A 22,021-nucleotide genomic window follows, 5' to 3' on the forward strand; every position below is an offset into this window, starting at 1 on the left:
TACTGGAAGAAGAGGAAAATGTTTGTGGCAGGCCTTTTTGTAGTGGCAGGAACTTGGAACTGATGAATGCCCATTAGTTGGAGAATGGCTGAATAAATTATGGTATATGAATGTTACGGAATATTATTGTTCTATAAGAAACAATCAGCAGGATGATTTCAGAGGAGGCTGGAGAGATTTACATGAACTGATGCTAAGTGAAATGAGCAGAAACACAAGATCGTTATACAAGGCAACAACAAGAATTGATCAAATCTAATAGATAAAAACCTTTATTGTCCCCTTCACAGTCTATGTTTAACTGATCTTAGTGCAGTAGGCAGGAGAGCCACCATGAGGATGATCAAAGATAGAATATCTGTGGCTTACTTTGTCCTCAGTTTAAATACTCTATTACAATTACATCAACTGTAGAACTATTACCACCATGCTAAGTATTAAGTATTAGATAACCATTGTCCTAGATAACCATTGTCTCATCAATTACACTGAGTTAACACTTCGTTTTAAGTATACTTCTTTTAAGTATACTTCTCCGGAGTTCTACCCTCTAAAAATTCTGGGTTTCTTTAATGTAAGAATAGGCACAAATTACCAGACAGGGCAGGAAGTCCTTGGGAAGAATGGAGTCAGAAACAGAAATATCAGTTGTTATTTAGTATTGAGAACTTTATCTCAAGACCTTCTCTTCATCAATACTGTCTTCTGTTTACCTAAATATAGAAATTTTTGTGGCTTCACTCTTGCAGGAAATATTGACATTTGATAGAGTATGTCAATGTGAGGAAAAGAGACAGACAGGATATGATAATGGAGAAGACAATGAGTATCTTTGAATGCTGGACTAATTTTACATTTATTCTCTCCTAGCTAAACATTTACAATGTACAAAAGTAGTGGCCCCAAGATATGACAATTATCAGAAGACTCAATGTCAATAGATGAATGCTTCTCCAAATGGGAACAATTCCTTGCTAACTTGGAGGGAAAGCTGAAGCAAGATATGGTTGGTAATGGTAGGACAGAAAGAGCGTGAGCAGTTTTCATAGATGAGGAGTACTGCACTTACTCATCTGAGCCAGATCACTCACAAACATCAAAACAGGTTTTACCCAAATATAGTGAAATTCAGAAGCTGGCTATTAGTACTTCACAGTGTTTACCAACAGGATGGTTCATCCATCTCTCTAAGGCAACATTTGACTCCACAAAAAGAAAATAAGCAGTGCTTAGAGAGATGCATGATTCTTGGCTCAGTAAGAAGGCAGATGAAATTCAGTTTAAACTGAAAGTAACAATTCAAACAATTTTTATAAGGTCCTGAATGTTATTTATGAGCCAAAGATCTATGGTGTTTCTCAACTAGTCAGTGCTAATGGAGGCACATTGATTAGTGATAAAGACACGATCATAGAGAGATTGAGTGAACAATTTTAGGGAGTTCTCAGCAGACCATCATCAGTCATTATTGAAGTGACTAAATATATGTACTTCAGGTTAAAGTCAATTGCTCTCTAACCAGATTTTCCACTTAAGGAATTCTGAATGCCATTAGTTTCCTCCTGGTAGACACTTGACCAAGCAAAGTGTCTGGTCATGATTCTAATACAGCTGAGTTTTATAAGCCAGAAGGTCTACTGCTCATACAAAAACTGATGGGAATATTCTAAGCTATGTGGCAAGAAATGGTTATCTTCTAAGAGTTTAAGGATGTCTCCATTGTACATCTTAATAAAGATAAAGATCCTCCTGTGACAATTGAGAAGTGGAGGGATTTCTCTCTTACTAATTGCTGGCCAAGATCTTGTCAGAGTCCTTCTTAATAGATTCATCTTTTATCTAGAAGATTATTATCTACTGAGATCCAAGGTAACTTTAGAAAATGCTGAGAAATGGTCAATATAATGTGTGTTCTCTGGCAACTCTAGGAGAAATGCTGGGAAAAGAATAAAGGTCTGTACCCAATGTTCATCTGTCTCACTAAAGATTTTGATACTGTCATTTGAGGGAGCTTATTGATTTACTTAATCAGAGAAGCTCATATGTATTGTACAATTTCATGAAGGTATATTTGTGTGGGTTCTAGATAACTTATGAAGATCTTAGCTTTACCACTCTCCAGTAGAGTGAAGCAAAGTTTTACTCCCAGGCTTTTTATTTATTTATTTTTTAAATTTCCTTTAAGTGTTATTTGTTTTGCAAGACAATTGGGTTTAAGGGACTTGACTGGGTCACACAGCTAGCAAGAATCAACTGTCTGAGGTCAAATTTGAACACAGATTATTATTTGATCTCCAGGACAGTCATTTATCCACTGCTGCTCTTCCCATGCTTTTTAGCATGATGTTTTAAGCAGTATTGTTAGATGCCTTCACAGAGCATGAAAACATCATGGACATGAACCACACTGATTTTATTTAACTTAAAAAGTCTACAAACTAAAACTAAAATGGAAGGAGAGTTGGTGCATGGGTTTTTCTATTGAGAAATTATTGTAAACTCAATGCAGCCTCTGAAGCTAAGATGGAACAAAGTATACATTGATTCTCTACTTCTTGTGCTAACTTTGGTGTAACAATTACCACCAAGAAAACACAGATGCTCCATCAGTCAGCGTCACACCATACATATAGGAACACATGAACACCCAGTAAATGAAGAAGCTTTGAATTCTGTAGATAAGTCAACTTACCTGGATAATATACTTTTCAGGGATGTGCATAATGATAATAAGGTTGACCCATGCATTGCCAGAAATAGCTTAGTGATATGGGAAGCTCTGAAGGAAAGTGTAAGAGTGGAGAATCACTGCCTACCAACCTGAAGATCATTGTGCTGATCTCACTGTTGTATGTCTGACTTAAACTGCAGGGTCACAAGCTTTTAAAGATGCCTTACTGCTGAGTTCAATAAGTACAACTGGAGGTGTTATAACTTACCAAAGGCTAATTTATGTGCAGATACAATAAGGCTTAAATTATAGATCATTGAGCCTTGAATATGACTTCTTAAGAAATTCCTCTAGTAGTTGCGTTAGAGGTATAGTTAATGCAAGGTAGCTATTGTATAGTAAAAATTTTAAAAGTGATTTGTCAGCTAGATATCAAAATTCAGGATTTCATAATAATTCTTTTGTCCCTGGACTGCTAAATAGTTCCCATTATTATAAGTGCTTAGTAAATGCTTGTTAAGCAATTGAATTAATTATTAGTCAACTGTTGATTGTGTTACTGAGCAGGGTAAAGAGTAGTCTAAGAGTTTTCTTTGTTTTCGATTTTTTGGAGATGTAGATAATGACAAGGTAATATGCTTTCTCAATATAGTCATACTTTCATGCTACCAGGACATTTATTCACTCTAACACACATGTTGCTTATTTCTTACCATTAACAAATTTGTGAAAGAAAATATATGGTAAATACATAGAAGAATATGACATGGCCTACAGCATAATGCCCTTCTAACTCTCCCTCCACCCAAGCAACATCAGGCTGCACAATAAACTTGTTCTATAGGCCTAGGTACAAGAAGAAGGAAATTGGGATTTCAGGACATTAATATACTGAAACAAACTATTTTTAAACTTTCATTCTTTTTTCTTTTATTTAACTCATCTTATACAAAATAACTAATATACAAATATTTTATATGACTGCATATGTATAACCTATATCTGATTTCTTAATGTCCCAGAGAGGAGGAAAGAAGATATAGAACTTGGAATTCAAAACTTTAAAAAAAAATTTTAATTGTTTTAACATTTAATTGGGAAAAATTAGATATTTTCCATACATTTTCATACAAACACACACATTCACACACATTATACATTTCTATATATTTAATGTATCGTATATCTGATATTTGTTGGAGAATCTTAAGGGCATTAAGGAAAGATATTATGCTAGGAAATCTTTCAATAATGCCAACAAAACAAGAATCACTGTTAGTTTTTCATACAGGAAGGAATTCTCCACTGTAATGAAGACTACAACATTTCCTTTAGAGTATATTACATTCCTCAGCTACTGATTCTTAGATTGTAATTTTCCTACTTTTGCTAAATTACTGATGCTACTATCATTCATTGTTAGTATATAATTTAGATAAATTTGGAAAATTGAGCTAATTTTCTTGCATAGTTAGCATTTCCTCGCTCTCGGTCATCATCCAACCATTTATCAGATCTTAAAATATTTAATCCATGAGGCTTTTAAAAATTCAGGGAGTCTCACAAATCTAGGCATAACTAAGTCCAAAGTACATCTAGGATAATGTCATATTTATTTCCATTCCATTTATAAGCCATTTTGTAAAACATCTCAATGACCTAAAGTTTAAAAAGACCTATTACCAAAGGAAAATCTGACTTGAGTTTTCAAAAGTTTTCAAAACATATGTTATGCATATGTGAAGCATTTATTTATTCTAGTCAGTCTATCTGGAAAACTTAAATGTCACCCTCCCTAAGTCTCAAGAGAATAGTGAATTGAGCAATACCAGCTATATTATCGCTTTTTGTTTACCAAATCTAAGATAATGGCTATTAATGGAGGACTGCAGCCAAATCTACCAAGTATTTGGTATCGTTCTCTTTCTCCTATGGCTTCATAGTATCTAAAGCATAGTTAGATCCATGTCAAAGTTAAGGAACAGGCAGACTTTGGGATAAATAATAAGACTGATCAGTCTTTGGATTTTGTAAAAAATAAATAAAATAAATACTCAGCTTGAATATTGCATTACAAGAAGAGACAGAGAATTGTTTGAAAAACAGGGACCAGGAAGAGCATGAGTGGCACAAAACTGATTTTGGGAATCCAAATCTTTCTAGACAAAATTCAACTTATATTTTAGTAGTGATGAACAGTTGATGCCAAAAATCTTTTTTAAGACCCAAAAAACTAACACAATTTGAAAATGCCTAAAGTTTTAAATTGATTTAGGATGTAAAAAGATGTGATGTAAAAAGAAATATGTCAGTTTTCATTGCATCCTTTTATTTATAAGGTCAATATTTGGGAGGAGGATTTATGTATCTGGATGATAAGAGTGGTTCAAACATAGTATTATCTAAATGGGACTGAAAAGCATTTAGTCAAAGTTCTTGGATTCACATCCCACATGTACTACTTGCTGATCTGTATAACTTTAGACAAGCCAGTTAACTTCTCCAACTTCAAGTTCCTCATTTGTAAAATGAAGAAGGTCAAACTAAGTAAACTCCAAGGTCCCTTCCAACCTTAAATTTGTGATTCCATAAAGATACTCCAGAACCTCACTGTCATGTATCAAGGTTTTCATAAAGGATCAATTGGTAAAGAGACTATTAGAGAGGTCTGAAAGAAATTCAGCATTAAACCAAGATCCATCCATATACTTTGATTGATGACTGGAGCCATAGTGGATGCCCAAGTTAATTCATCATAGAAGAGCAAAAATAAACCCTTCAAGATCTTATATAAAGGTATTTTTATTCCAGGGCCTAATTGAGGGTCCATAAAGTTCTGGCATATTGTACCATTGCTTTACTCCATTTAACCCAGCATGGGTTGGGAGTTTCAAATTGAAGGAAGGAGAAAGGGATATGTAATTAGTTATTTTATAATGCTGTTGTTTGTGTTACAAGGGAGTTGAATGACATTTCTTATATAACTCAATACGAGTTATCACTTAGAAATTCAACTTAGGATATATAATCTAAGGATAGCTTACATTAAATTCAAAGAAAAATAGCATCTTTTTATCACCCTACTAAAATTTGTGAAGATCAACTCTTCAAATACATGGTTTGATAAATGAAGAAACTACAGCTTGGAGATATTAAGAGACTTGCTCAATAAGACATGATAGTAAAGGGCAAGGATCTGGATTTACTCCTAGTCTTCCAGTGTGCTTTCAACTATGCCACTTATTCTCCAGGCAGTTGTGAGAAGTACTCAAGATGAATTAAAAACTCCACTTTTACTTTGGCACCTAAGCTCCACACATGGTGATATTTACAAATACTTTGATACTGAAACCTTTCTGCAACTTCTCAAGACTCTTGAAGGCCAGGAAAGTTATTTCAGAAGCCTTTGTTTCAAACTATGTTTCATTCCCCTACCCCCCCTCCCCAAAAAAAAAAAAAAAAAAAAAAACCTCGATTACAGCATGATTTTCATCCTGTCCTTCAAAGCATAAATTTTGTAAAGGAGGAGACAAAATTAAAAGTAAATGACAATAATGTGCAAATATGTTTAAAATGATTTCACATGTATAGCCTATATCAGATTGCCTACTATTGGGAAGGGGTAAGGAAAGGCAAGGAGAAAAAATTTGAAACAAAATATTATAAAAGTTATTGCTGAAAACTACCTTTATACATAATTGGGAAAAATACAATTTTGTTTAAATATCTTTAAAAAGTAAAATAAATGTCAAGTCAGTAGGAAAGAAAAAAGAAACTTATAAAAATAGAAAATAGTTCTTTTGTGAGAAGACCTAGATTTTTGAAAAAAATAAAATAAAAACAAGAAAAAATGGAAACTGAATTAAACTACTTTGTCATGAAATAGAAATATCTATCTATATGTGAAATGAGGATATATGACTTGGGTAATAAATATAAAAATAAAGTAATATCTATAAAGGCTTGCTTGTATCTTTAAGTGCAAGTTAGGATTTTTTTTTTAAGAAAAAAGAATTATAATAGAGCTCTCAAATGTAAATACTTTGTTCAATCTGTCTCTCAAGGAAATTATGTGACAAAAAATATGGTTGTACCAAAAATGGACTTCACAGATAGAAGTTTCTTGAAATTTGTCATTGTGTATATTACTTGATCCTAAAGGAATGAACATGATTTTAAGTAACCTAGCCACTTGTGTGTGGGAAATGTGTTATTCAAATTTTCTGTGGAAATATTTAAATAATAGAATTGGTGATATAATGTGGGTTTTTAAAAAAAAAAAAAAAAACTCTAGATTCATGGCTCTAACTTGTTGTGGTCAGGAAAATCCAACTCCTCAGGCCACAGAGGGTACAAAAGCTAACTTTGGCTTCATTCTTGGATTAAATGAGGTTTTCCAGCTAATGCAGATTTCTTTCCTCAGAAGGATTGCAGTGCTACTGCATCTGTGCTTCCAGATGCTCAGTGACTGAGAATCTCACCAATAATTCCTGTCATGTGGCTTTGCAATGCTGAGTTGCTGCTTAGATGATGCTTTACTGATATGGAACAAACAAAATAATTTTTCTGATCTTATCCAAAATCTTGTATGCTTTCATGGCTTTCCAATACTACCTTTCTTCTTCAGACAAAGACTCAACTACCCCAAAATAGATCATTTTAGGGAGAATCATAATTGATTGACTGTGATGCATAACACAATCAATTATTTTAAGACATAATTATTCCATTTTTAAATAATGAACAATAAAGCCACAAACTGATTTCTTCCTACATTTCCTATTTTATTTCATTTTATCCCTCTATATGTAGGCTCCATCTCAGTCAAATTGCCCCCCCTCTTTGTTCCTTGTATACCATATTTCATCTCCGATCTTGGTGTACAAGCACGATTCCCTATGTCTTGAATATATTTTTATATCATCTCAGCTCCACAAAATCCCCAACTTTATGAATTTTCTTGAATGTATTTTAACAGGATTCGTATATATGAAGAAGTGAGTAAGCTGCCTAGCAGCTAGCTGGTGCAGTGATAAAATGTTGAATCTGGAATCAGAATATCTTCATTCAAATCTAATCTTTAATACTTCCTAGTTTTTTACTTTGCCCAAGTCACTTATTCTCTATCTGTCTTAGTTTATACAATTATGAAATGGGAACAACAGTAGCCTTTACTTCCGAAGGTTGTAATAAAGATTTCAAATGAGTTAAAATTCGTTTAAAAAAAAAAAAGGAAAGACAGAAAGAAAGAAAAAAGCAGTGTCTGCAACATAGTTAACCCCTAATGAATGTTTTTTTTTTCCTTCCATCTTTTATACCTTTTGTAGTCTTCCAATAAAATGTATCATTCTTGAAGACAGAGAATAGTTAATTTTGACCTTTTATTTCTAGCTCCTAGTATTAGTGTAGTAGGTACCTAATGAATTTTAAATTGACCAATAATAAGAAAGACAATATAACAGCATTATGTTGAAACAGTATTAAAGGTTTTCAGTTCTTGTCTAGGATTATGTCATAGAAATGCATTATGCATTTATGTGTGTTTGTGTGCATTTTAAAGAGAAATACTACTTTTTGACAAGCAGTAAAATGAGCTTTTTTTATAGGCCCTAACATATCTTTAATTCTTCTTCTGTAGCTATTCACAATTTCTGCTCTCTGAAAGCAGATGGAAAGAGAGAATTAAAACACTACAGTTGAAGTCTGAAATTCTTTGGGATTTATCTCCCTGCTGTGTTAGATGCTTTGAACCCAGACACTCTGCCCAGAGGTGGTCCATTTTGTACAATACATAGACTGAGGATCTCTTTTCTCACTATCTCCCTTCAAGCAATGATGTGCTAATAAATGTACTCACCCTTTAAGTCATTTTCAGCTGAAGGGGAAAAAAAAAGTTCTGGATCACATCCCTTGAAATCTCTAGGGTTCCCTGTGAAAACTCAACTTGTCCCCATTAATGCTCTATTAAATTTTTCAAGAGATTCAACTAACATAAGAGTCTATGTCTCTAGGAATCTGTCAGTTATAGGCTTGCAGAATTTGGGCTATGTATGAAGATGGGGCTTAGAGGACATCTATTCTAGCCACCTCATTTTATAGTCAAAGAAAATGAGGCAAAAAGCAATTAAGTACAGGCCCAAGCACATATACTTTGCAAATGGTAAAGTTGGGATTTGAATCAGGATCTCTGTCTCAAAGTTAACTCTCTAGCATACCACACCAACAGTAAATATTTGCTAGGTTATTATTAATATTACTATTAGGGGCTCTGGAGGAGTAAGAAAATATTACGTAATCTCATTCCTCTAGGAGCTTATAAATTTGAAAGTGTAGATAAACTGAAAATACTTGTCAGAGAGATAGCACGCTATAGTGGACCATGTTTGAAATCCAAAAAGCTGTGGATTCAAGCTTTGTCTTTGAAATATGATACCTTTATGTTCAATGGCAAATCATTTAACCTCTTAATTGTCTAGAGTAGTTTAGTACAGAGTAGTTGTTGATCTTTACCAATGGACAGGATGGTCCCATCGGTCATTCCCCATACTGATCATTTAATCATTTAACAAATACCATGTTCCAATGATACACATACAAAAAACTAAATAGATCCTAGTACAAAAATCTTTGATCTAAAATAAGTAAAAGGATATAAATAATCATGTACAGAATAATTGTGAAGTAATAAAGACAAATATATATAAAATAATTGCATTAAAAAAGTAGTTTGAGAAGAAGAGCACTAACAACTAAGTTAATTGAAACAGGCCATTACAGAAGACAAGGTGCAATATTCATTGATGAAATAACTGGATTTTTTTCCTATTCAAAAAATCTTGTCAATATTAATAATGTTATCATGAAATGTCAATTATCATTAGAGCTACATACTTGACCTGTGGTTTCACTGGTATAGAGAACTCCCTGATGAGGTCACTTCTTCTATACATACAAGTTAGTACCTTTTCTGCTGATTATACTCTTCCAGAGAAGCCTAGGCACTGAGACATTAATTAAATTTTGACAGGTCATAGAGTTGATAAGTATCTGAGGCAGGATTCACACTAAAGTTTCACAGGCTTTATTGAATCTTTCTATATAGTAAGTCATTCTCTACCCCTCATTCATTGTTATTATATTAATAACCAAGATATAATGTAGAAAAGTGCATAATTAGTGTGATTTAGATGAGGAATAGTATGGTTTTGTTTCCTTCCTATCATTCCAGAATGTTTCCATCTTACTGTCTTCCATTACTCCAAAACAATACTGTATCTCCTGTGTTTATTCATGAGTTGTAAACCATAACTGGAATGATCTCCTCTTTCTTTATCTCTACCATCTAATTTCCCATGATTAAATTTGAGACTTAATAGATACCCCCCATTAAATATAAAACACACACACACACACACATTTCACTAGGTCAAAGATCATGTTTTTAGTTTTATTTGTATCCCTAGAATTTAGTAGAGTTTCTGGCATACTTGTTGATATTGACTATTGGTTTTGATTCAAATCCTCTCTTTTTTATTTAAAAAGAAATTAATGGGATATCTCTGTAAGAGAAGTCAGAAGTATATTTGTAATTTGTCAATGAAATTGCTTAAAAATAAATTATTTTTGACTAAGTAATAAGAACCTAATGGATTGAGATTTGGAAGCCTTGGGTTCTATTCCTTTTGTTATCAATTACTTGTATGATCCTAGGAGGGTTGCTTTATTTTTCACATTCTCTTTTTCCTTGCCTGCAAAATGAAATTTAGTGTGACAGTCATTAAACAATCCATCTCTCCATGAGTTTATCATAGTGATTCAGAAAGCAATGAGAAAGCAATATGAGCTCAAGTTATTAGGAAAGATTTCATGAAGGAAGTGAGAAAAGGAGATTGAATTCCTGGGAGAAGGAAGGAAGCCAACTGACAGAAGCAAGTGTGTAAGAGAGCAATATTCCTGGCTTGTGTATAATGCTATTGCTTCATGTATCATTCAAATAGTCATATGTCTATATAGAACAATTTTTGGAGCACTGTGAAATCACCCAAAGCAATTTGACAATAATATCTAGAGATTAACAATTGGATTCTTTAATAAATATACATTTGATTAGAATGTGGACAGAAATTGAAGGTGATCAAGACACCTGAAGGAAAGATAGTGGAGGAGAAGATAAAGGGTGAAAGTATAAAAGACAAACTTTCTCTCCCTGAAAATATTATTGTAGGGTAGCCTTTCTGCAGTGGCTATTATTTCATAGTGGATAGCATAGGTAGTTGGTACAGAGGATAGAATTCTGAGTTTGGAGTCAGTCAGACTCATCTTCCTAAGTTTAAATCTCATCTCATACACTTACTTGTCTATGATCCTGAGCAATTCACTTAACCTTATTTGCATTGGTCTCTTCATCTGTAAAATGGGCTGGAGGAAGAAATGGAAAACCATTCCAATATCTTTCCCAAGAAAATACCAAATAGGGTCATGAAGAGTTGGACACAACTAAAAAGCTGAAAAGGACTGAACTACTAGACAGTCATCCTTGAATTTAAGATAAGTGGGGTCCAAGTTTTGCCTTTAACATATAATAATTATGCAAGATGGCGGAGAGGAAATACACTTCTGTGTAATCTCCGTGTTTTTCTCTCACTATTCATTTCATTTCATGCCTCTGAATTAATGCTCGACTGAAAAAAAAAAACCATACAATTACTTACCAAGAGAAACCATCCTTGAGACTCGTCAAGAAAGGTCTGTTTTTGCGCGAGGGCGGGGACGGTATTTGGAAGCAGTCTGCGGGCAGCAGCGGCAACCAGAGCACAGATAGCAGCTCAGAACCGGGTGGAGCGGAGAGAGGGTAGGACGCGATCGCAGCCGTCTATGCGGTGAGAGCTTTGCTATAGGAGCAAGTCAGCAGCCCAGCAGAGAAGCTTAAAACACCGGGGGTGAAGAATACAATCCCAAACAGCTGGAATTTCTCGGGACCTGGCCACCCCTCCCCCACAGTGTCTTAGCCCGCTCGGATCTCAGAGCGCTCGGATCTCAGTGCGCAGGCGCCATAGCACAGTAGGACCTGTGCCTCACGAATACCCTGCCCCTCCCCCAAAGAAAGCAGCCTCCATTCAAGGGGTTTTTTTTCCTTCTGTTTCTTTGATAGTTTGTCTTTGATAAATAGACAGAATGAGCAAGAAACTGAAAAAGAATTTAACCCTGGATAGCTTTTATACAGATAAAGAGCAGACTCCAAACCCTGAGGAGACTAAAAACAAACAGTCCCCAGGTGAATCCCCGAAGGAAGAGACCTTATGTCCCTCAGCACAGATGAATCTCATGGAGGAAATTAAAAAGGCTCTCACAAGGGAGCTAGAAGAAAAATGGGAAAAGGAGAGGGAGGCTCTGCAAAAGGAGAGGGAGGCTTGGCAAAAGAGCCTGGAGAAGTCAGTTAAAGAGAGAGTGGATAAAGAAACCAAATCCTTGAAAAATAGGATTAGTGAACTGGAAACAGAAAACAGCTCTCTAAAAAACAAAATTGGCGAAATGGAAAAAAATTCCACAGAACAAAAGAACTCAATTGGACAATTAGAAAAAGATCTTAAAAAAGTGAGTGAAGAAAATACCTCACTGAAAATCAGGGTCGAACAATTGGAATTGAATGACTCGAGGAGACAAGAAGAATCAGTCAAGCAAATCCAAAAAAATCAAACAATGGAAAAGGATGTGAAATACCTTCTGGGGAAGACAACAGACCTGGAAAACAGATCCAGGAGAGACAACCTGAGAATCATCGGACTTCCAGAAAAGTATGATGAAAAAAAAAGCCTGAACACTATCTTCCAGGAAATTATCAAAGAGAACTGCCCAGAAGTCATAGAAACAGAAGGTAAAATAGACATTGAAAGAATTCATCGATCCCCTACTGAAAGGGATCCTAAAATCAAAACACCAAGGAATATAGTGGCCAAATGCCAGAACCCTCAGGCAAAGGAAAAAATACTGCAAGCGGCTAGAAAAACCCAATTCAAGTATCAAGGAGCCACAATAAGGATCACCCAGGATCTGGCAGCATCCACATTAAAGGATCGAAGGGCCTGGAATATGATATTCCGAAAGGCTAAGGAACTTGGTATGCAACCAAAAATAACTTACCCAGCGAGATTGAGCATCTTTTTCCAGGGAAGAAGATGGACATTCAACGAAATAAGCGAATTTCATCTATTTCTGATGAAAAAGCCAGAACTTAACAAAAAATTTGATCTACAAGCACAGAACTCAAGAGAAATCTAAAAAGGTAAAGATTAATCTTGGGAACTATATTTCGGCTGTAAAGATGTATAAAGAATACATGTATACCTTGTTCTAGAAACTAGTTGTGGAAAGGACATTGTACTAGAAAAAAGGGAAAGTGGGGGTACTACATTTCATGAAGAGGCAAAGAAAACCTAGTAAATCTGAGAGAAAGAATGGAGAGGAATGAAAATAGTGAGTATTTTACTGCTTTCAGAATTGGCAGTAAGAGAAGAATTTTAGACATATTCAATCTATGGTGAAACTTCTCCCACCTCATTGAAAAGTGAGAAGGGAAAAGTGAAAAAGGAAGGAATAAGCTAAGTGGAAGGGAATACGGTAACTGGGAGGGAAAGGGGTAAGTTGGGGGGGGGAACTCTAAGGGGGGGGAGGGATACTGAAAAAGGGAGGGCTGTGAGAAGCAAGGGGAGCTCACAAGCTTAATACAGGGAAGGGGGGTAAGGGAGGGGGTAAGGGAGTAAGAAGGGAGAAAAGCATAAACCGGGGTTAACAAGATGGCAAGTAATACAGAATTGGTCATTTTAACCATAAATGTGAACGGGGTACACTCCTCTATAAAGAGGAAGCGGTTAGCAGAATGGATTAAAAGCCAGAATCCTGCAATATGTTGTATACAGGAAACACACCTGAAACGGGGTGATACATGCAGGTTAAAGGTAAAAGGTTGGAGCAAAATCTACTATGCTTCAGGCGAAGCCAAAAAAGCAGGGGTAGCCATCCTGATCTCAGATCAAGCTAAAGCAAAAATTGATCTAATCAAAAGAGATAAGGAAGGGCACTATATCTTGCTAAAGGGTAGAATGAATAATGAAGAAGTATCTATATTAAATATATATGCACCAAGTAGTGTAGCATCTAAATTCCTAAAAGAGAAATTAAGAGAGCTGCAAGAAGAAATAGACAGTAAAACTATAATAGTGGGAGATCTCAACCTTGCACTCTCAGAATTAGATAAATCAAACCACAAAATAAATAAGAAAGAAGTCAAAGAGATAAATAGAATACTAGAAAAATTAGATATGATAGATCTCTGGAGAAAATGTAATGGGGACAGAAAGGAGTACACCTTCTTTTCAGCAGTTCATGGAACTTATACAAAAATTGATCATATATTAGGACATAAAAACCTCAAACTCAAATGCAGTAAGGCAGAAATAGTGAATGCATCCTTTTCAGACCATGATGCATTGAAAATTACATTCAATAAAAAGCCACAGGAAAGTAGACCAAAAAATAATTGGAAACTAAATAATCTCATACTAAAGAATGATTGGGTGAAACAGCAAATTATAGACATAATTAATAACTTCATCCAAGAAAATGATAATAATGAGACATCATACCAAAATGTATGGGATGCAGCCAAAGCGGTAATAAGGGGAAATCTCATATCTCTAGAGGCCTATTTGTATAAAATAGAGAAAGAGAAGGTCAATGAATTGGGCTTGCAACTAAAAATGCTAGAAAAGGAACAAATTAAAAACCCCCAATCAAACACTAAACTTGAAATTCAAAAAATAAAAGGAGAGATCAATAAAATTGAAAGTAAAAAAACTATTGAATTGATTAATAAAACTAAGAGTTGGTTCTATGAAAAAACCAACAAAATAGACAAACCCTTAGTAAATCTGATTAAAAAAAGGAAAGAGGAAAATCAAATTGTTAGTCTTAAAAATGAAAAGGGAGAACTCACCACTAACGAAGAGGAAATTAGAGCAATAATTAGGAGTTACTTTGCCCAACTTTACGCCAATAAATTCGACAACTTAAATGAAATAGAAGAATACCTCCAAAAATATAGCTTACCTAAACTAACAGAGGAAGAAGTAAATATCCTAAACACTCCTATCTCAGAAAAAGAAATAGAACAAACTATCAATCAACTCCCTAAGAAAAAAACCCCAGGACCAGATGGATTTACATCTGAATTCTATCAAACATTTAAAGATCAATTAACTCCAATGCTAAATAAACTATTTGAAGAAGTAGGGATTGAAGGAGTCCTACCAAACTCCTTTTATGACACAGATATGGTATTGATACCTAAACCAGATAGGCTGAAAACAGAGAAAGAAAATTATAGACCAATCTCCCTAATGAATATTGATGCTAAAATCTTAAATAAAATATTAGCAAAAAGATTACAGAAAATCATCCCCAGGATAATACACTATGACCAAGTAGGATTTATACCAGGAATGCAGGGCTGGTTCAATATTAGGAAAACTATTAACATAATTGACTATATCAACAACCAACCAAACAAAAACCATATGATCATTTCAATAGATGCAGAAAAAGCATTTGATAAAATCCAACAGCCATTCCTAATAAAAACACTTGAGAGCATAGGAATAAAAGGACTTTTCCTTAAAATAGTTAGGAGCATATATTTTAAACCTTCAGTAAGCATCATATGCAATGGGGAAAAACTGGAACCTTTCCCGGTAAGATCTGGAGTGAAGCAAGGTTGCCCACTATCACCATTATTATTCAATATTGTATTAGAAACACTGGCCTCTGCAATAAGAGTCGAGAAAGAGATTAAAGGAATTAGAGTAGGCAATGAGGAAACCAAACTATCACTCTTTGCAGATGATATGATGGTATACCTAGAAAACCCCAGAGATTCTACTAAAAAGCTATTAGAAATAATTCATAATTTTAGCAAAGTAGCAGGATACAAAATAAATCCCCATAAATCCTCAGCATTCTTATACACCACCAACAAAATCCAAGAGCAAGAGATACAAAGAGAAATTCCATTCAAAATAACTGTTGATAGCATAAAATATTTGGGAATCTACCTACCAAAGGAAAGTCAGGAATTATATGAGCAAAATTACAAAAAAGTTTTCACACAAATAAAGTCAGACTTAAATAATTGGAAAAATATTAAGTGCTCTTGGATAGGCCGAGCAAATATAATAAAGATGACAATACTCCCTAAACTAATCTATTTATTTAGTGCTATACCAATCAGACTTCCAAGAAAATATTTTAATGATTTAGAAAAAATAACAACAAAATTCATATGGAACAATAAAAAGTCGAGAATCTCAAGGGAATTAATGAAAAAAAAATCAAATGAAGGTGGTCTAGCTGTACCTGATCTAAAATTATATTATAAAGCAGCAGTCACCAAAACCATCTGGTATTGGCTTAGAAATAGATTAGTTGATCAGTGGAAAAGGTTAGGTTCACAAGACAGAATAGTCAACTATAGCAATCTAGTGTTTGACAAACCCAAAGATTCTAAATTTTGGGATAAGATTTCATTATTTGATAAAAACTGCTGGGATAACTGGAAATTAGTATGGCAGAAATTAGGCAAGGACCCACACTTAACACCACATACCAAGATAAGATCAAAATGGGTCCATGACCTAGGCATAAAGAACGAGATTATAAATAAATTAGAGGAACATAGGATAGTTTATCTCTCAGACTTGTGGAGGAGAAAGAAATTTGTGACCAAAGATGAACTAGAGACCATTACCAATCACAAAATAGAAAATTTTGATTATATCAAATTAAAAAGCCTTTGTACAAACAGAACGAATGCAAACAAGATTAGTAGGGAAGTAACTAACTGGGAAAACATCTTTACAATTAAAGGTTCTGATAAAGGCCTCATTTCCAAAATATATAGAGAACTGACTCAAATTTATAAAAAATCAAACCATTCTCCAATTGATAAATGGTCAAAGGATATGAACAGACAATTTTCAGATGAAGAAATTGAAACTATTACCACTCACATGAAAGAGTGTTCCAAATCACTATTGATCAGAGAAATGCAAATTAAGACAACTCTGAGATATCACTACACTCCTGTCAGATTGGCTAAGATGACAGGAAAAAACAATGATGAATGTTGGAGGGGATGCGGGAAAACGGGGACATTGATGCATTGTTGGTGGAGTTGTGAACGAATCCAGCCATTCTGGAGAGCGATCTGGAATTATGCCCAAAAAGTTATCAAACTGTGCATACCCTTTGATCCAACAGTGTTTCTATTGGGCTTATACCCCAAAGAGATACTAAAAAAGGGAAGGGGACCTGTATGTGCCAAAATGTTTGTAGCAGCCCTGTTTGTAGTGGCTAGAAACTGGAAAATGAATGGATGCCCATCAATTGGAGAATGGCTGGGTAAATTGTGGTATATGAATGTTATGGAATATTATTGCTCTGTAAGGAATGACCAGCAGGATGAATACAGAGAGGCTTGGAGAGACCTACATGGACTGATGCTAAGTGAGATGAGCAGAACCAGGAGATCATTATACACTTCGACAACGATATTGTATGAGGATGTATTCTGATGGAAGTGGATTTCTCTGACAAAGAGACTTAACTGAGTTTCATTGGAGAAATGATGGACAGAAACAGCTACACCCAAAGAAGGAATACTGGGAAATGAATGTGAACTATTTGCATTTTTGATTTTCTTCCCGAGTTATTTTTACCTTCTGAATCCAATTCTCCCTGTGCAACAAGAGAACTGTTTGGTTCTGCAAATATGTATTGTATCTAGGATATACTGCAACATGTTTAGCATATATAGGACTGCTTGCCATCCTGGGGGGGGGGAGGAGGGAGGGAGGGGGAAAAAACGAAACATAAGTGATTGCAAGGGATAATGTCGTGTAGAAATTATCCTGGCATGGATTCTGTCAATGCGAAGTTATTATTAAAGAAAATAAAATTTATTATAAAAAAAAAAAAAAAAAAAACATATAATAATTATGTGACAGCACAAGTTCATTACCTTTTCAGTGATCAAAGCAATTCTTTAAGATAAGTTGCAAACATTGTTAAGGAGATTTTTCTTATCTAGGAGTTCCATATGCAGATAAAATTATAGTTCCAGGCCCTACCCCTTTATGGTTGATAAAATACTCTTCATGCAATAACAGAGATAAGTATTTCCCTTGGTTTTAAAGAGGGGAAGAAGGAGGAAGAGGGAAAGGAGCAGGAGGGAAAGGAGGTGTGGGGGGGTAAGGAAGAGGAGGAGAAAGGGGAGAAAAAGACAAAGAGAGAGAGAAATACACTGAGACAGAAGAAAAGAAACATACACATATAGATACAAAGACAGAAAGAGACACACAAGAAACAAGAGAAAAATTCATATATCTACACAGACATACATACTGAGAAACAGAGAATTGCAACAAGCTAAAAACTATATGAATAATGTTAATTATTAAATATTCATTTAGCATACCTTCTCCACAATACCCCATTTAAAATTGTAGCAAATCAATCTGAGGTGTTATGTCTGAGACTATACTAAGATTCTTGAATATCTGTCCTTTCTTCATCCAGTTCTTCAGAAAAGAGATGGGAACTAGGAAACATGGTGCATGGAATATTGAGTCAGAAATATCATAGACTGCTAAAGTCAGAAAGACTCATCCTAAGTGCAAATTTGGCTTGAGACACTTAAAATCTATGTGACTCTGGACAAATGACTTAACCCTGTTTCTCTCAGTTGCTCATTTGAAAAATGAGCTGGAGAAGAAAATGGCAACCACTCCTATGTCTTTGACAAGAAAACAACACATGGAGTCACAAGGAAGTATTTAAGATTGAAACAACTGAACAACAACAACAAAAGAAAATTATAATAGACAAAAGAATAAATAAAGTAGGCAACTAGCTTTAGTGATTGAACTAAGCCTAAAGGAAAAGCACATGAAACCAGGCTGTGCATAGACCTTTTCTCACAAAAGTCACTAAAGGAGATGACTAGTAGTAATTAAACTCCTATCATTAGAGGAGATGAAGGCAGCTTTGCAGTCTAGAATTAGAGAATACCCACAGCAAAAAATATGATTCAGAAAATCAGTGACAAGGTTAATATAAGGAGAACAGTTTAAAATAGCAACAAGGATGTTTTTTCTTCTTCAAGAGGAAGAATAAATGGAAATAAATAACAAACAATATTACATAATTATAAAAACAATAAAACAAATTAACAAAATATAATATACATACACAAATATGTAAAATACAACTATAATATAATATAAATATAATACATATAATATAAATTAAATAAATAATCAACCAAATAAAAAACAAAAATAAAAATCCATAAAATAAATATATTAAAACTCAAGTAAATTAAAAACAATAAAAATACAGAGATTAAGTGGATATATCACCTATAACTTTAAATTAAAATATAGGGTAAATATTAAATACTTAAGGAAATTATAAAGTTCTCAGTAAAAAAAAATAATAATAACAAAAAATAAGGTAAAGGAAACTGAATGAAACACAAAATCATGTGGAAATGCCAGAGATCTAAGAATCAAGAAATAATGGAGAAATTCCAAAAAGATTGAAGAGAGAAATGAAATTGATAAAAAAAAAAAGCAGAGATAAATATTTGTCAAAACTATGCCTCTTATTTTTGCAATGAAATGTCTCAAAATCTAATTTAAGTAGAAGAATTTTCTTGACCTGGATATAATGGGAAATAATATGAACATCAGCAGTCATTATTAAAAATTGGTATATCTTTTAACATGGTACATAGAGTCCAAATAGTCTAACCACTTTAGCAGTTTAAATCTGTATATAATAATTTGTTTCTCTTGTAATTATTGTTGTAAATACGGATTGACAAAGCAAAAGAAGAAAATAAAAAATAGACTATCCATCAGAATTCTTTTGGTGACTTTTTAGAAAACATTTGTTTAATCAAGAGACTAGAGCAGAAGACTTTTCAGAATGTTATTTGCTATTTAATTAGATGTGCTGACATGAAAATCTTGATTTCTGCCCTGAGCATTGGGACATTTGTTTAGTAAGGATTCAAATGAAATAACTACCCAGATCATATCTTTCTTGTCATCCTCTCTGAAGTTTTATGTAAAAATTCCATAATGTGCCTTGTTTCATTCACTAGACTCTTCCTCTCTAAGTCTTCATTTACACTAAAGACATCTTGGTGTAAGGGAAGTAATAATAGATTTGGAATGGAAAGAATTAAGCTTGAGTCTGTGTTCTGCAACTACTTAGATTTGTGATTTTGTGCAACTACATTCATCTCTATGAGCCTAATTTTCCATCATTAATAAGATGAGGATGATGCTTCTTGTACCTAGCTTTAAGTGTTGAAGGAAGAACAAAGAAGGATAACACGTATACAGTTTTGTGTGTCATTTTCAATTAATGAAACAAGACAGAGAAAGAAGACTAGAAGAAGATTTTGTGCAGAAAGCCTCTGAAGTATAAAGTGTGTTTTAAAAGACAGAGATGAAGGGGCAGTCTACTCTAGGAACAGAGAATAGTCCGAACAAAATTCCAGAAGAAAGAACTGTTCATAATACAGGTAGCAGAGTTTGACTAGAGAACAGGAATAGAATTAGTGTAAGAGAAAGCTAAAAACAATGAAGTCGTCAATTTGTTTGAAATGCTAAGGAATACAAACTTCCTTTAACAAGCAATCTGAAGTCAGAGAAAGTCAAAAAGGACAGAACATATTTCTCATAGTGGGTTGGAAGAGAGGAAGTAGGAAGGCATGCTGTTTGTTGTTGCTGTTCAGTCGGGTTCGGCCCCTTGTGACTCCATTTGATTTGTCATTTCCTTCTTCAGCTCATTTTACAGAGAAGGAAAATGAGACAAACAGGGTTAAGTGACTTGTCCAGTTTCATATATCTGTTGAATGCTTGAAGCCAGATATGAAGTCAGGAAGATGATCAGTCTTCTTGATTCTAGACCTGACATTCTATTAACTGTGCCACCTAGCTATCCAAAACATACTTTACTAGCTCATAAAAAATAAAGAAAAGTCAGTATATTTTAAAGAATATTCAGGAGCTACATATCATAAGAAAAAATTACAATTTTTTCCTGTAATAGAACAGATATAAAATCTCAGTCTCTCTCCCTTCCTCTCTCTCTTCCTTTCTCTGTCTCAGTCTGTCTCTGTCTCTGTCTGTATGTCCATCTCTCTCTTTTTCTTTGTCTCTGTCTTTCTGCCTCTATCTCTGTCTGTTTCTGTCTCTGCATCTGCCTCTCTCTCTTTTCCCTTTTCCCTCAAGACAACTGTTTTGCAGCCATGTGCACAAAGAGTCTGTGCTCAGAGTTCCACTGGGCTTTTTTCTGGGTATTGCAGAAGCTTTTATCATAACACCATTTCAAACCAATCACTTTAGAACCCTAGGACTCTAATTCCAGCTTGTCAACTAGGAGAAATGAATGAAATGTGAAGAAGCTGCCTGATGGGAGGAAACTTGGAAGTCTGCTCTAGGAAATGATATTTGCTAATCCCAGCACAAATCAGGTGTCTGCAATTACAGGTGTCTCCGTGGTGATAGGTGTTGGAGTCATTCCGTCTGACAAAAGGATCTATGATACAAATCTTTAATAAAGCTCATTCTTTACCTGTGGGTATGCCAAGTTCTATGATATTATTCCAGTATTCAATCTTAGCACAACCATATGCAAATGTGTACTTCCCCATTTAAATTCCTCTCATCTTTCCCTTAAATGTACTAGGTTGCATTTCTGCTCACTGTTTTTAATATTGACTGGATAGTGTGGATCAAGAAGGCTATTGGCTCCATCCCTTCAAAAACCCTTCATACCATCTAAATGGCACTAGGAAGACAAGGCTTTCTATCTAAAAATGTCCTTCACCTGCTTATCAGTCATGATTTCTAAAATTTAATTTAATGATAATCATTCATGTGTCCTGAAGAAATATAATATGGTGCAGTAGATTCTTTTGTATTTGCATCCTCAGTGCTTAGAACAAAAATTTTTATTGTGTTGTTCAATCGCTTTAGATATGTCTGATATTTGGGGTTTTCCTGGCAAAGAAATTGGAGAGGTTTGTCATTTCCTTCTCCAATACATTTTGCAGATGAGAAACTGAAGCAAATAGGATTAAATGACATATCCAGGATCACAAAACTAGTAAATGTCTGAGGCCAGATTCTTACTGTGAGCATTTATTAAATGTGTAGTGGGGGACATATTACAAAACCTCTGTGGCTCTGTTTCCCCCTTTATAAAAGAAAGGGTCTAAACAAT

This window comes from Antechinus flavipes, chromosome 3 (genome assembly GCF_016432865.1).
Source record: "Antechinus flavipes isolate AdamAnt ecotype Samford, QLD, Australia chromosome 3, AdamAnt_v2, whole genome shotgun sequence".
Lineage (NCBI taxonomy): Eukaryota > Metazoa > Chordata > Mammalia > Dasyuromorphia > Dasyuridae > Antechinus > Antechinus flavipes.